The sequence below is a fragment of the Salmo salar genome, chromosome 02, assembly GCF_965601325.2.
Source record: "Salmo salar chromosome 02, fSalSal1, whole genome shotgun sequence".
In the NCBI taxonomy this organism is placed as follows: Eukaryota; Metazoa; Chordata; class Actinopteri; order Salmoniformes; family Salmonidae; genus Salmo; species Salmo salar.
In genome coordinates this window covers 94,392,535-94,408,193 of record NC_138292.1, presented here as the reverse complement: position 1 = coordinate 94,408,193, position 15,659 = coordinate 94,392,535, and the positions used below count along the sequence as shown (strand labels likewise).

At 40.4% G+C, this 15,659-nt stretch overlaps 1 long non-coding RNA gene across 1 annotated transcript; it reads left to right on the top strand.

Moving 5' to 3' along the window:
• Positions 1–1,097: 1,097 nt before the first annotated feature.
• LOC145863445 (uncharacterized) lies at positions 1,098–14,535 on the top strand. Its single transcript, XR_014382469.1, has 2 exons — positions 1,098–1,689; positions 11,693–14,535. It is a non-coding gene; the product is annotated as an uncharacterized LOC145863445 (long non-coding RNA).
• The last annotated feature ends 1,124 nt before the right edge of the window (positions 14,536–15,659 follow it).

Genomic DNA, 15,659 nt, shown 5'->3' with positions numbered 1-15,659 from the left:
TACACCATGTAGGAACAGTATAAACCTAGTCTGTTCATTATATACATCTACATGATGTATTGTTACACCATGTAGGAGCAGTATAGACCTAGTCTGTTCATTATAGACAACTACATGATGTATTGTTACATCATGTAGGAGCAGTATAGACCTAGTGTGTTCATTATATACATCTACATGATGTATTGTTACACCATGTAGGAGCAGTATAGACCTAGTCTGTTCATTATATACATCTACATGATGTATTGTTACACCAAAAAAAAGGGAAATTATATTATTTTATACTAATACAATTGCTCAGAGAAAGAGATTTAGTTTAACATGTAATTCTCAAAAGGCAGGGGTCTGAATTATTGCCACCCATGTTTTCAATACTCCAACACCCTCCCCTTGGGAGGATAACGACACTCAAATGTTTTATGAGATTAGAGAACACATTGGGTGTGATCTTAGACCCTTCCTCCATACAGAATCTCTCCAGGTCCTTGATTTCTTTTGTCTGCGCTTGTGGACTGCCCTGTTCAATTCAAACCACAGGTTTTCAATGGAGTTCAAGTCCAAAGACTGAGATGGCCATTGAAAATGTTGATTTTGTGCCCAATTAACCATTTCTTGGTGGATGTTGATGTGTCTTGCTGGAAGATCCACTTATGGCCAAGTTTCAGCCTCCTAGCAGAGATGTAACCAGGTTTTGGGCTAAAATATCCTGGTAGTGGGTAAAGTTTAATTATTTATTTTAATCATACATTTTTGCTCATCTTTATCAAGGGTATCAATAACTAGGTGCTTATTTTGATATCTAGTTATTTGACCGAATCAGAAATACAGATGTGGAGTAGATGTAGAGTTTGTTTTAAATTCTCATAAAAAACTGAACTAATCAAACAACACTTGTTGCTCTTTGTACGTGTTGATATAATATTCATATTTAATAGAGAGGAAAAAAACGTTTCCCTAAACTGCTTTATAATATTATAAATCAATGAAGAAGAAAATAGTTTTCCCTCCTCAACTGCGTTTCCTCCCTCCAGACAGCAGATGGCGATATGTGTCTTTCAGGCGATGTTTCTAGTGTGACGTATAATCTAGTGGACGGAACGCTTCTTCAACAACTGCAGCCACCTCGGTAGCTCGCTAGCTGACAAAGTCGGAACATTCAAGCTGTTTGGACAATTTCGTGGTTTAATTGCCACTGTGATTTAAACATAGTACTCAATTTTATGTAATATTTACGTTGTAAGTCAGCTAGCTGGCTGGTTAAGTTAGCACTAGTCTAGTCGCTAATGCTAACTAGCTGTTATCCCCCACCATGAGTTCACTAAGCTACTCTCCTCCTGTTAAAGAAGAGGAGGTCTGCTGGACGGAGAAAGAAGCTCTGGTGAAAGAGGAGGAGGAGGAGGAAGAGGAGGCTGTTACAATACAAAAACAAGTAGAGGGTGAGGCTGTTACAGTGAAAGAAGAAGAGAAAGACGTTACAGAGAAAGAAGAGGAAGACGCGTTCAGAGTGAAAGAGGAGGATGTTACTGTTAAAGAAGAGGAGGAAGATCCAGTTTTTGGAGTGGAGGATGAAGTGAAAGAAGATGAAGACGTTTTTGGAATGAAGGATGAAGAGGGGGGAGATTACTGTCACATTAGAGGAGGACGAAGAAGAGAAGACTGGAGAACTGATTAACACCAGTAAATACAGTGAGTACTATCTTATAAAACAGGGACATTGATCTGATTAACACCAGTAAATACAGTGAGTACTATCTAATAAAACAGGGACATTGATCTGATTAACACCAGTAAATACAGTGAGTACTATCTAATAAAACAGGGACATTGATCTGATTAACACCAGTAAATACAGTGAGTACTATCTTATAAAACAGGGACACAAACTCTGCAGTTGTTGAACTAATGTGTGATTTTTAAAAGGGCATTCTACACTCAAATATGTTTTTGTACTGTCGGAATTGTTCATGACGTCCTCTAGTGATTTAAAAAAAAACTTTTCCTGTTGAAAAGTGATATATAAATACAGTGAAGTATAAACACACTAAAAGGAAACAAATAAATGTTTTGAGCAAAATAGTGTTTTTTTAGACAACTGCAAACTAGACGGAGTGAGTGATGTCATAGTAAGGCCTCCAAGGAGTTGGCTTGATGGGAAGTCGTGATGTCATCCAATAGGAGACTGATCTTCATGTGAATATTCATTATTCTTTTAAAATCATTCATGTTCTGTCAAGTTGGTTGTTGTTCATTGCTAGAAAGCCATTTTCTAGTATTTCCGTAGACTTTCAAGACGATTTAAGTCCAAACTGTAACTAGGCCATTCAGGAACATTCAATGTCATCTTGGTAAGCTCCTCCAGTGTAGATTTGGCCTTGTGGTTTAGGTTATTGTCATGTTAGGACAGTTTTTTTGTATTCAGATCTCTGAAATGCTCTCTACCTACGTAACATTTAGTGTCTCCTTATGTTACGGTGGGAAAACAGTTTTCATGGGCACAGAAATCCTAAATGATTTCAGAGTTTACTAAATCCAATGGTTCTAACCAAGAGTCACCTTAACTTTATTGACAACACCCAAATGGATACTGTCATTAATGCGGTTCTTCAATAATTACACATAATTCTTAATTCTGTAGCTGTTTAGTTACAGTCACATGTTCAACTATCATCAGCTGATCCAGGAAATCATTTTCTGAATGACAGTCACATGACAAACATCACGACATGCAACAACAACCAAAGTGCTTCTTCATTCATTACTCTGGTAAAGACAGTTATGCTGTGCTCCACTTTGGATCCAACATCCCTAACAAATGGATGTTTATAGTGTGTTATTGTCTGCTTGATTTACAGTAGGGTCTCGTTAGTCTTTTTGGACACAGAGATACTTAGCTCATAATGTGTAGAGAACTGTTCCTTGATGGATAGGCTATTGTTCAACACACAGAGCTATTTTCCTTTATTCAGGACATTTAGAATGACAACACATTACAGAGTAGCCTCGTGGGATTATTCACAAAATTATCTGGTGATCAGGTTATGAAATGTCATGACAAAGACATTTTAGTTTCCTTGTTTCACCTGAAATATTAAATTATATATAGTCTTAGGTGAAGTTATGGGTCCTACAGTAGGTCTATGTTGTTGTTAGGTGAAGTTATGGGTTGTACAGTAGGTCTATGTTGTTGTTAGGTGAAGTTATGGGTCCTACAGTAGGTCTATGTTGTTGTTTGGTGATGTTATGGGTACTACAGTAGGTCTATGTTGTTGTTTGGTGATGTTATGGGTCCTACAGTAGATCTATGTTGTTGTTGGGTGGAGTTATGGGTCCTACAGTAGGTCTATGTTGTTGTTAGTTGAAGTTATGGGTCCTACAGTAGATCTATGTTGTTGTTAACCTCTATGGGCTAGGTGGGACGCTAGCGTCCCCCCCCGTGGTGCACTCCATCAACAGCAGGTGCATTTCAAGAGCGGCAAATTTGAAACCAAATAAATGTCAAAATTCAAATTTTTCAAACATACAACTATCTTACACCCTTTGAAAGATAAACATCTCCTTAATCTAACCACGTTGTCCGATTTCAAAAAGGTTTTACGGCGAAAGCATAAAGTTAGATTATGTTAGGAGAGTACATTGACAATAGCTGTGTGTAATGTTTTGTCAATTCAAAGACAGGGTCACCAAAACCATAAAACCAGCTAAAATCATGCACTAACCTTTTACAATCTCCATCAGATGACACTCCTAGGACATTATGTTAGACAATGCATGCATTTTTAGTTCTATCAAGTTCATATTTATATCCAAAAACAGCGTTTTACTATGGCATTGATGTTGAGGAAATCGTTTCCCTCCAATAACCGGCAGTCAAGTCAGCACCACAAATTAAATAATTAAAATTAGAAAACATTGGTAAAATATTATATTGTCATTTAAAGAATTATAGATTTACATCTCTTGAACGCAATCAACTTGCCAGATTTAAAAATAACCTTACTGGGAAATCACACTTTGCAATAATCTGAGCACTGCGCCCAGAAAAATACACGTTGCGATACAGACTAGCCGCCATGTTGGGGAGATCTAAAATCGAAAATACTATGTAAATAATCCATTACCTTTGATTCTCTTCATCAGATGTCACTTCCAGGTATCACAGGTCCATAACGAATGTAGTTTTGTTCAAAAAAGCTCATCATTTATGTCCAAAAATCTCCGTCTTGTTAGCACATGATCTAAGCCCGCCGGACTTCACTTCATGAACGAGGGGAAAAAATATATTTACGTTCGTTCAAACATGTCAAACGTTGTATAGCATAAATCATTAGGGCCTTTTTTAACCAGAAGATGAATAATATTCAAGGTGGACGAATGCATTCTCTTTTATAACGTATTGGAACGAGGGTACCCAACATGAACTCGCGCGCCAGAGTCTAATCGGCCATCACCGTTCCATGGCTCTTGTTCGGTCAGATCTCACAGTAAAAGACTCAAAACACTTTGTAAAGGCTGGTGACATCTAGTGGAAGCAATAGGAAGTGCCAAAACATTAATCAACCCCTGTGTGTTTCAATGGCATAGGCTTAAAGGTAATTCAACACATCAGGTATCCACTTCCTGTCAGAAAATGTCTCAGGGTTTTGCCTGCCAAATGAGTTATGTTATACTCACAGACACCATTCAAACAGTTTTAGAAACTTTAGGGTGTTTTCTATCCATATATAATAAGTATATGCATATTCTAGTTACTGGGTAGGATTAGTAACCAGATTAAATCGGGTACGTTTTTTTTATCCAGCCGTGAAAATACTGCCCCCTAGCCCCAACAGGTTAAATCAAATCAAATTTCAAATCAAATGTTTTTATGTAGCCCTTCTTACATCAGCTTATATCTCAAAGTGCTGTACAGAAACCCAGCCTAAAACCCCAAACAGCAAGCAATGCAGGTGTAGAAGCACGGTGGCTAGGAAAAACTCCCGAGAAAGGCCAAAAACTAGGAAGAAACCTAGAGAGGAACCAGGCTATAATGGGTGGCCAGTCCTCTTCTGGCTGTGGCGGGTGGAGATAATAACAATACATGGCCAAGATGTTCAAATGTTCATAGATGACCAGCAGGGTCAAATAATAATAATCACAGTAGTTGTCGAGGGTGCAACAGGTCAGCACCTCAGGATTAAATGTCAGTTGGCTTTTCATAGCCGATTATTGAGAGTATCTCTACCGCTCCTGCTGTCTCTAGAGAGTTGAAAACAGCAGGTCTGGGACAGGTTGCACGTCCGGTGAACAGGTCAGGGTGCCATAGCCGCAGGCAGAACAGTTGAAACTGGAGCAGCAGCACGGCCAGGTGGACTGGGGACAGCAAGGAGTCATCATGCCAGGTAGTCCTGAGGCATGGCCCTAGGGCTCAGGTCCTCCTCCGAGAGAAAGAAAGATAGAATTAGAGAGAGCATACTTAAATTCACACAGGACACTGGATAAGACAGGGTAACTACACTAGATATAACAGACTGATCCTAGCCCCCCGACACATAAACTACTGCAGCATAAATACTGGAGGCTGAGACAGGAGGGGTCAAAGAGACACTGGCCCCATCCGATGATACCCCAGACAGGGCCAAACAGGCAGGATATAACCCCACCCACTTTGCCGAAACACAGCCCCCATACCACTAGAGGGATATCTTCAACCACCAACTTACCATCCTGAGACAAGGCCAAGTATAGCCCACAAAGATCTCCGCCACGGCACAACCCAAGGGGGGGTGCCAACCCAGACAGGAAGACTACGTCAGTGACTCAACCCACTCAAGTGACGCACCCCTCCTACGGACGGCATGGAAGACAACCAGTAAGCCAGTGACTCAGCCCCTGTAATAGATAATAATAATAGATTAATTAATAATAATAATTAATAATGTAATAGAGTCAGAGAATCCCAGTGGAAAGAGGGGAACCGGTCAGGCAGAGACAGCAAGGGCGGTTCATTGCTCCAGTGCCTTTCCGTTCACCTTCACACTCCTGGGCCAGACTACACTCAATCATATGACCTACTGAAGAGTTGAGTCTTCAATAAAGACTTAAAGGTTGAGATCGAGTCTACGTCTCTCACATGGGTAGGCAGACCATTCCATAAAATGGAGCTCTATAGGAGAAAGCCCTGCCTCCAGCTGTTTGCTTAGAAATTCTAGGGACAATTAGGAGGCCTGCGTCTTGTGACCATAGCGTACGTGTAGGTATGTAGGGCAGGACCAAATCGGAAAGATAGGTAGGAGCAAGCCCATGTAATGCTTTGTAGGTTAGCAGTAAAACCTTGAAATCAGCCCTTGCCTTAACAGGAAGCCAGTGTAGAAAGGCTAGCACTGGAGTAATATGATACAATTTTTTGGTTCTAGTCAAGATTCTAGCAGCCGTATTTAGCACTAACTGAAGTTTATTTAGTGCTTTATCCGGGTAGCCAGAAAGTAGAGCATTGCAGTAGTCTAACCTAGAAGTGACAAAAGCATGGATTAATTTTTCTTTATCATTTTTGGACAGAACATTTCAGATTTTTGCAATGTTACATAAATGGAAAGAAGCTGTCCTTGAAACAGTCTTGATATGTTCGTCAAAAGAGAGATCAGGGTCCAGAGTAACGCCGAGGTCCTTCACAGTTTTATTTGAGACGACTGTACAACCATCAAGATGAATTGTCAGATTCAACAGAAGATCTCTTTGTTTCTTGGGACCTAGAACAAGCATCTCTGTTTTGTCCGAGTTTAAAAGTAGAAAGTTTGCAGCCATCCACTTCCTTATGTCTGAAACGCAGGCTTCCAGCGAGGACAATTTTGTGGCTTCACCATGTTTCATCGAAATGTACAGCTGTGTGTCATCCGCATAGTAGTGAAAGTTAACATTATGTTTTCGAATGACACCCCCAAGAGGTAAAATATATAGTGAAAACAATAGTGGTCCTGAAACGGAACCTTGAGGAACACCGAAATGTACAGTTGATTTGTCAGAGGACAAACCATCCACAGAGACAAACTGATATCTTTCCGACAGATAAGATCTAAACCAGGCCGGAACTTGTCCGTGTAGACCAATTTGGGTTTCCAATCTCCAAAAGAATGTGGTGATCAATGGTATCGAAAGCAGCACTAAGGTCTAGGAGCACGAGGACAGATGCAGAGCCTCGGTCTGATGCCATTAAAAGGTCATTTACCACCTTCACAAGTGCAGTCTCAGCGCTATGATGGGGTCTAAAACCAGACTGAAGCATTTCCTATACATTGTTTGTCTTCAGGAAGGCAGTGAGTTGCTGCACAACAGCTTTTTCAATTTTTTTTGAGAGCAATGGGAGATTCGATATAGGCCGATAGTCTTTTATATTTTCTGGGTCAAGGTTTGGCTTTTTCAAGAGAGGCTTTATTACTTTATTACAAGATAAAGCAAAGCAGTGCGACAGAAACAACAACACAGAGTTACACATGGAATAAACAAGCGTACAGTCAATAACACAATAGAAAAAAGGAAAGTCTATATACAGTGTGTGCAAATGGCATGAGGAGGTAAGGCAATAAATAGGCCATAGTAGCAGAGTAATTACAATTTAGCAGCTTAACACTGGAGGGATAGATGAGCAGATGATGATTAGCAGATGAAGGTGTGTAAGTAGTGATACTGGTGTGCAAAAGAGCAAGAAAGTAAATAAAACAATATGGGGATGAGGTAGGTAGATTGGCTGGGCTATTTACAGATGGACTATGTACAGCTGCAGCGATCGGTAAGCTGCTCAGATAGCTAATGTTTAAAGTTAGTGAGGGAAATGTAAGTCTCCAGCTTCAGTGATTTTTGCAATTCGTTCCAGTCACTGGCAGCAGAGAACTAGAAGGAAAGGCGGCCAAAGGAGGTGTTGGCTTTGGGGATGACCAGTGAGATGTACCTGCTGATATACCTGAATGTGAATATTGAAGTCACCAAAAATTAGAATATTATCTGCCATGACTACAAGGTCCAATAGGAATTCAGGGAACTCAGTGAGGAACGCTGTATATGGCCCAGGAGGCCTGTAAACAGTAGCTATAAAAAGTGAATGAGTAGGCTGCATAGATTTCATGACTAGAAGCTCAAAAGACGAAAATGTCAGGTTTTTTTGTAAATTGAAATTTGCTATCAATAAATGTTAGCAACACCTCCGCCTTTGCGGGATGCGCGGGGGATATGGTCATTAGTGTAACCAGGAGGTGAGGCCTCATTTAACACAGTAAATTCATCAGGCTTAAGCCATGTTTCAGTCAGGCCAATCACATTAACACATTAAAATTATGATCAGTGATTAGTTCATTGACTATAACTGCCTTTGAAGTGAGGGATCTAACATTAAGTAGCCCTATTTTGAGATGTGAGGTATCACAAGCTCTTTCAATAATGACAGGAATGGAGGAGGTCTTTATTCCAGTGAGATTGCTAAGGCGAACACCGCCATGTTTAGTTTTGCTCAACCTAGGTCGAGGCACAGACACAGTCTCAATGGGGATAGCTGAGCTGACTACCCTGACTGTGCTAGTGGCAGACTCCACTAAGCTGGCAGGATGGCTAACAGCCTGCTTCCTGGCCTGCATCCTATTTCATTGTGGAGCTAGGGGAGTTAGAGCCCTGTCTATGTTCAAATATAAGATTAAAGCACCCCTCCAGCTAGGATGGAGTCCGTCACTCCTCAACAGGCCAGGCTTGGTCCTGTTTGTGGGTGAGTCTGTCACGCGAATTTCTATCCCAATGTTCTAACTAAACTATTTTATATCTGTCTAATTCCTGAAGGTTGTAAATCTCCAGTTCAATGAAATAGACAGTCAGCCTGCAATAGATCAATTCATTATTCAGAGAGCGCTCTGTCTTTAAAATGAGAACAGTCTTTTTATAGCACACACACAATTGAACTCACATCAGTAGAAACTCCACCTCTCTTTAGGTGGACTGTATTTTTCCACAGTTCACATACATTGTTTATCACACTTCTGCAATATGTTTCATCTTCTGCAAGCCTAGCCGTTTCTAACAGTTTCTCTCCTCCCTAGGTTGGGGAGGCCTCTTTCCAGTTATTAGTTTCACCGTTATCACAAGTCGACAGTTCAGCTGTCCTTGAATGTCTCAACTATACCCTGCTCATATTGCGAAATAGTAACACAATGACCTAGTCTTAAAAAGTCACACACATTATTGGATTATGACTCTAACACATTTCATACAATTATATGGTTTCAGGGTGGAATACTTTAGTCATTATCTTAAACATACAAATTCTTCTATCAGAGTCCCAGAAAGAGGTCCAATTATCTACAAATTCTATCTTTTGGGAGGGGCAGAAAACAGTTTTCAACCAGCGATTGAGTTGTGAGACTCTGCTGTAGAGCTCATCACTCCCCCTAACTGGGAGGGGGCCAGAGACAATTACTCGATGCCGACATCTTTATAGCTGATTTACACGCTGAAGCTATGTTGCGCTTGGTGACCTCTGACTGTTTCATCCTAACATCGTTGGTGCCAACGTGGATAACAATATACCTATACTCTCTACACTTGCCAGTTTTAGCTTTAGCCAGCACCATCTTCAGATTAGCCTTAACGTCGGTAGCCCTGCCCCCTGGTAAACAGTGTATGATCGCTGTATGATTCGTTTTAAGTCTAATACTGCGGATAATGGAGTCGCCAATGACTAGGGTTTTCAATTTGTCAGAGCTAATGGTGGGAGGCTTCGGCGTCTCAGACCCCGCTCGGCCTCTAACTCCGACTCGCTGCTTAATGGGGAGAACCGGTTGAAAGTTTCTGTCGGCTGAATAAGCGACACCGCTTGAGCATTCCTACAGCATTTCCCTCCAGAAGCCATGAGGAAGTTGTCCGGCTGCGGGGAGCGTGCGAGGGGATTTATACTACTATCTGTACTTACTGGTGGCACAGACACTGTTTCATCCTTTCCTACACTGAAGTTACCCTTGCCTAACGATTGCGTCTGAAGCTGGGCTTGCAGCACAGCTATCCTACAGCTATCCTCGCTGTAAGGCGATCGTTCTCCTGTATATTATGAGTACAGCGACTGCAATTAGAAGGCATCATGTTAATGTTACTACTTAGCTTCGGCTGGTGGAAGTCCTGACGAACCATGTCCAGAGTGAAAAAGTTTAATGAAAATAGAAAGTTGAGTGAGGGAAAAACTAACAATATAAACGTAATTAAAAAGCTAAAAACCGTAAAGTTGTCAGGTAGCAAAGTAAGGTTAGCAACAAAACGCACAGCAGCACGTAACAAGTCTGCAAGTTGTGACCGGAGACTTGTTAGGTGAAGTTATGGGTCCTACAGTAGGTCTATGTTATTGTTAGGTGAAGTTATGGGTCCTACAGTAGGTCTATGTTATTGTTAGGTGAAGTTATGGGTCCTACAGTAGGTTTATGTTGTTATTAGGTGAAGTTATGGACCCTACAGTAGGTTTATGTTGTTAGGTGAAGTTATGGGTCCTACAGTAGGTCTATGTTGTTAGGTGAAGTTATGGGTCTTACAGTAGGTCTATGTTGTTGTTAGGTGAAGTTATGGGTCTTACAGTAGGTCAATGTTATTGTTAGGTGAAGTTATGGGTCCTACAGTAGGTCTATGTTGTTAGGTGAAGTTATGGGTCTTACAGTAGGTCTATGTTGTTGTTAGGTGAAGTTATGCGTCCTACAGTAGGTCTATGTTGTTGTTAGGTGAAGTTATTGGTCCTACAGTAGGTCTATGTTGTTAGGTGAAGTTATGGGACCTACAGTAGGTCTATGTTGTTGTTAGGTGAAGTTATGGGCCAGTTGGTTAAAAACTTAGTGTACGAACCCTTATTGTCAGGCTGATGGAAAAGCTAGCCAAAGAGCATTTTTGTAGTTGAAGTGTTTAAGTATAAAGCAGTTGATTTGCGACAGTAACACAAACATATTAAGCAGGGGATTCAAGCGAGCCTTACAATTAAAATCCAAAAGTAATGTGAAATGCACTCATATGCAACCTGTAAATGGAGGTTATTTTTTCTGTCAGCCTATGAGAACTCCCCTGAGTTTTCCCCCATGGTGGTGAATTAGTGAATAGACACAGAGCTTAATGTAAGTTTCCTTGAGTAGCACTCCTGATCTAGTGCTGTAATATTCAGAATGCTTTGTGAAAAACTAAAATCTTTCCTCACCATTTTTTGCTCCAGGCAGATATACTACATCCATAACTAGTGGTTTCCTCATTACCAGATATACTACATCCATAACTAGTGGTTTCCTCATTACCAGATATACTACATCCATAACTAGTGGTTTCCTCATTAGCAGATATACTACATCCATAACTAGTGGTTTCCTCATTAGCAGGGAGGAGTTTCTGCAATCAAATTGTGTGTGCATTGCCCTCGTGCTGCAATTTTAGCAAACACAGAAAGGGTCCCATATTGGAGGCCAAAAGTCATCTGGCACACTGCTTAGAGTTTCAACAACTTTAATAACTTATTTCTAGTTACTACTAATGTGAAAACAAGACAAAATATGATTGTTGCTAAGTTGACTGTCTTAATGGTCAAATAATTTAACAGACATCAATTGTTGTATAACTTCATGGGTATGATCTGGGCATCACCTTTTACCTCAAATAAACAATGGATTTCTGCTGTTGTGGGCCTTTAACCATCTGTCTGACTTTGTTGTTCACACAGGAGAGATACGGGACTATCGTGGATCCTCTGGGGAGCCTCATAAACCTCATGATGCTGACGAGGCAGAGAAGAGTCTCTCCACATCAGAACACCTCAAGAAACGCCAGCGGAGAACCACAGGGATAAGATCTCACCGCTGCTTTGACTGTGGGAAAAGATGCACCTCATTAGGCATTAAACTACACCGGAGAATTCACACAAGTGATAATTCTCACTGCTGCTCTGATTGTGGGAATTTTTTTAAATCTTCATCAGAACTCAAAATACACCTGAGAAATCACACAAAAGAGAAACCTTACTTCTGCTCTGACTGTGGGAAGAGTTTTCCTCTGTCAACCAGCCTGATATCACACCAGAGAACACACACAAGAGAGAGAACTTACAGTTGTGATCAATGTGGGAGGAGTTTTCCTATTTTAATCGCCCTGATATCACACCAGAGAACACACACAGGAAAGAAACCGTGTAGCTGTGATGAATGTGGGAAGAGTTTCGCTTCACCTGGTGGCCTGACAGCACACCAGAGAACACACACAGGAGAGAAACCTTTTGGCTGTAATCAATGTGGGAAGAGTTTTACTCTGCTAAGCAGCCTGATATACCACCAGAAAACACACACAGGAGAAAAACCTTATAGCTGTGCTCAATGTGGGAAGAGTTTTACTTACTTTAGCATGTGGACCAGACACCAAAGAACACACACAGGAGAGAAACCTTATAGCTGCAATCAATGTGGGAAGAGATACTCTCAAAAACGTTCTCTGATTAAACATCAGAAAATACATGAAGGAATTGATGGAGTTGTTTCATGATATCAATGAATTAATGTCACAATGTAGAATGTTTTAACATTGTAGTAGGAGTATTTTAATGATGTCACAATGTAGAACGTTTGTCCCCTGTTCTATTGATTTCAGCATGATATGGATATTAGCCTCAGGGGGAAAATCCAGGCTCTGAAATGGAAGAGTTACTATTTATGAGATTTAACAAAAAATGACTAACAAAAAAAGAGTTGTTACACTTACCACGTTGGTGACGCACTGGAATCAAAATGCAACACTTCAAAATGTATCTAGCTGTTTTATACAAGTTGTCCTCTAACCAGGGATGTACACATTATTCCCAGATTCCATGTGGTTTTTGAGCTGTTCGTTTTAACAGGACGTGCAACCTCATCTCCCTCCTCTCGGCACAATTGATTTTAGCATATCGATGAGTGATGACAAATAAGTTCCTTTGTTTAGCGACCCCTACATTTAAAATCATCACTCCAAAATGTAGCTGACTTTCTTTTGCTGGTTGTCCTCTAACCAGTGAGGTAAAATATATCTCCCATTTCCATGTGTTTTTTTAGTTGTGTTAGTTTCAACAGCATGAACAGCCTGATTTCCCCCCTAATCGATATCAGTGATTTATTGCTACTTGTCAAAACAAGGTGCTTGTTTAAAAAAAATACAAGTAATATGATTATTGTGGCAGATGTTTGTGTATATAGCACATTTTATGTTTAGGTTTTCAATTCATCCCAAGCTGTTTCTGCGTATTGGTTATTGATTTGGACACGTTAAAACTGTGTTTTGACATTGGGGCTATTTCATATTTTTATTTCATGTAACATTTAGTAATCATAATTATTTATGCAACCAACTGACAATGTTTTGGTACAATTATATTGACATTGTTGCCCTGTTTTTAGAATATCAGGGTTCATTCTCAGATGTGCCAAACCAAATGTACCAGAGCATGACATTGGGGACTGGGCCCCGATCCAACAACATGCCTATCTAGTGAACCCTGAAAAGAGAGAGAAGCTCTGCAGTGAGGTGGAAAGTTACTGCGGATATTGCAGGAGTTTCCTCTTGAAATCAGACATGTCTGTGTCCTATTGGAGATGAGTTTTGTTTGGGCTCGTTCCAAGAGGATGAGAGTTCTAGAAGCTAAGGAAGGATTGTATAGAACGAAAGATGAAGGAGAAAAGATACTGTATATTATTTAGAAATGTTTTTTCTTGTTTTTAATTGTTGAAAGCCAGTAGACACCATGTTTATATTGTAGAAGGGAATCAATTTAGTTGATTATAATGTGAAATAGAAGTTGTTTTCTGTTGGTGGTGAGCAAACTTGTCCAAAAGAAATGTAGGATATATTTGTTGTCTTAAGGGGGAAGGTGTTACAGGCTTTGGTTTTTCCATTTATGTTTTGAGGTTGGACTTTAGCACGTCTAGCTCGTTAGCACGTCTAGCTCGTTAGCGCGTCTAGCTCGTTAGCCCGTCTAGCTCGTTAGCACGTAGGACGCACTGATTGGTGTCACCTCGTTAGTCAGTATGTGTTACTCCTGTGCTGGCTTGTCCACCTCGTTAGTGGGAAGGTGTTTCACCTGAGCTGGTCCAGGTTCTATTTAAGAGTGTCTTGCCCAGTGCTCCAGTTGTCTTGATACATGTGGAGAGTCAACACCTTTAGTTGCTCCACCTTTTTGGTTTGTTTCCTGTCTTTAAGTTTGGTGTGGGTTTTTCTTTTGTTTTCCTCTTCTTGGGCAGATTTAGTGGGTCTCATGGTGGGTGTCTTTTAGGTCTCAGTTGTTGTTTCTAGTCAACTTTCAGTGTCCCAAGCTTATATTTTGGGTTGGATATTGCATCCAATTAACATTTTAATCATTCGTTTTTCAGTTTAGTCTTCTGTTTTTTATCCTCTTGTTTGTTGTGTACTAAATATTTCTGTTTATTTTCAATGTTTTTTAAAATCTTTTTCCTGTGAAGCCATTTTGTTGCATCGATGTCTGAAATGTGCTGTATGAATCAAGGTTGATTTTATTTGAACATATAATAAAACAAATTAACCCAATGACCGACCAACCACTTTTCCAGCCTGCTGAAGGCGTGGTGGAGTGGTAAACACCACCCCCGGCTCTACCAGGTGCTTGAGGTGGTCTCCCACAGCTCTGCTTATGTCATGTTCTGTGGCCTTGCTGTTCCATTTATTGACTGTCCCTGCAACACAGAAACACTTTTAGTCATATTATATATAACACTCAAAGTAATGGATATGGAGCACCTCTGGCCTCAGTTACACCTGGCACCTAAATGTGACTTCTGTCATCTGATCACTCCAAGCTGCATTAGGTTCAGATCTACCAGGATGGGCTTTTGATATAGTATGGATACAGTCAGGCCACCAAATAAGCATAAGCAATGTAAAGAGATGTTGGGAAAAGTACATTATACACAAATGACCTTCGTAATATCAAATAACAAATGCGTGTGCCTGAGGGGAAATTAACTTCATACAGCCAAGAGGGGTGAGAAATTACACCAATATCAGTGGACAATTTGCACTAATGTAAATAAACATAGATGGAACATATTCCCTTTTGCTGAAGTGATGAACCGCTAAGGGGACATAAATATTTACCATCTAAACCATGTGTGACCTCTCACCTCTCTGGCTGTAGAAGTGTTCTTCCTAACCAGTCCCTCAACAGCTCTCTGACTGAGCTCCACCCTCACTGGGTCTTCAGAGGAGAGGAAGGCTGAGGAGGGATGGAAGGATGAATGGATCAGTCAGTCAATAAAGTGTAGAGCTGCTGTCTGACAAAATCACTATTTTAGTAGTTCATTAAAGTAAATAAGGCTTTATGACTGCTGAATACCAACTATCAATCACTTAGATCATGTATTTTCAGGTAGAGATACATCCTTGGGACGTCCCTAGCCCGTTGAAGTTGACATTTAAAATGGTTAAGGTAGGGGTTAAGGTTAGGGTTTAGGGTAGGGATGTCCCAAGGATCCCAGATAGCATTGACCATTGTGCATTCTTCTGTCTATTTTACATAGCAGGTGATGGGTTCTGACTTCTGAACTTTTAAATATTAAATATCCTTATGTGAAATTGAATGAAACAATAATGTATGTTGATGCTAATATGATGTACAATATTCCATGATGTTTCTATATGATAACAATAGAGTA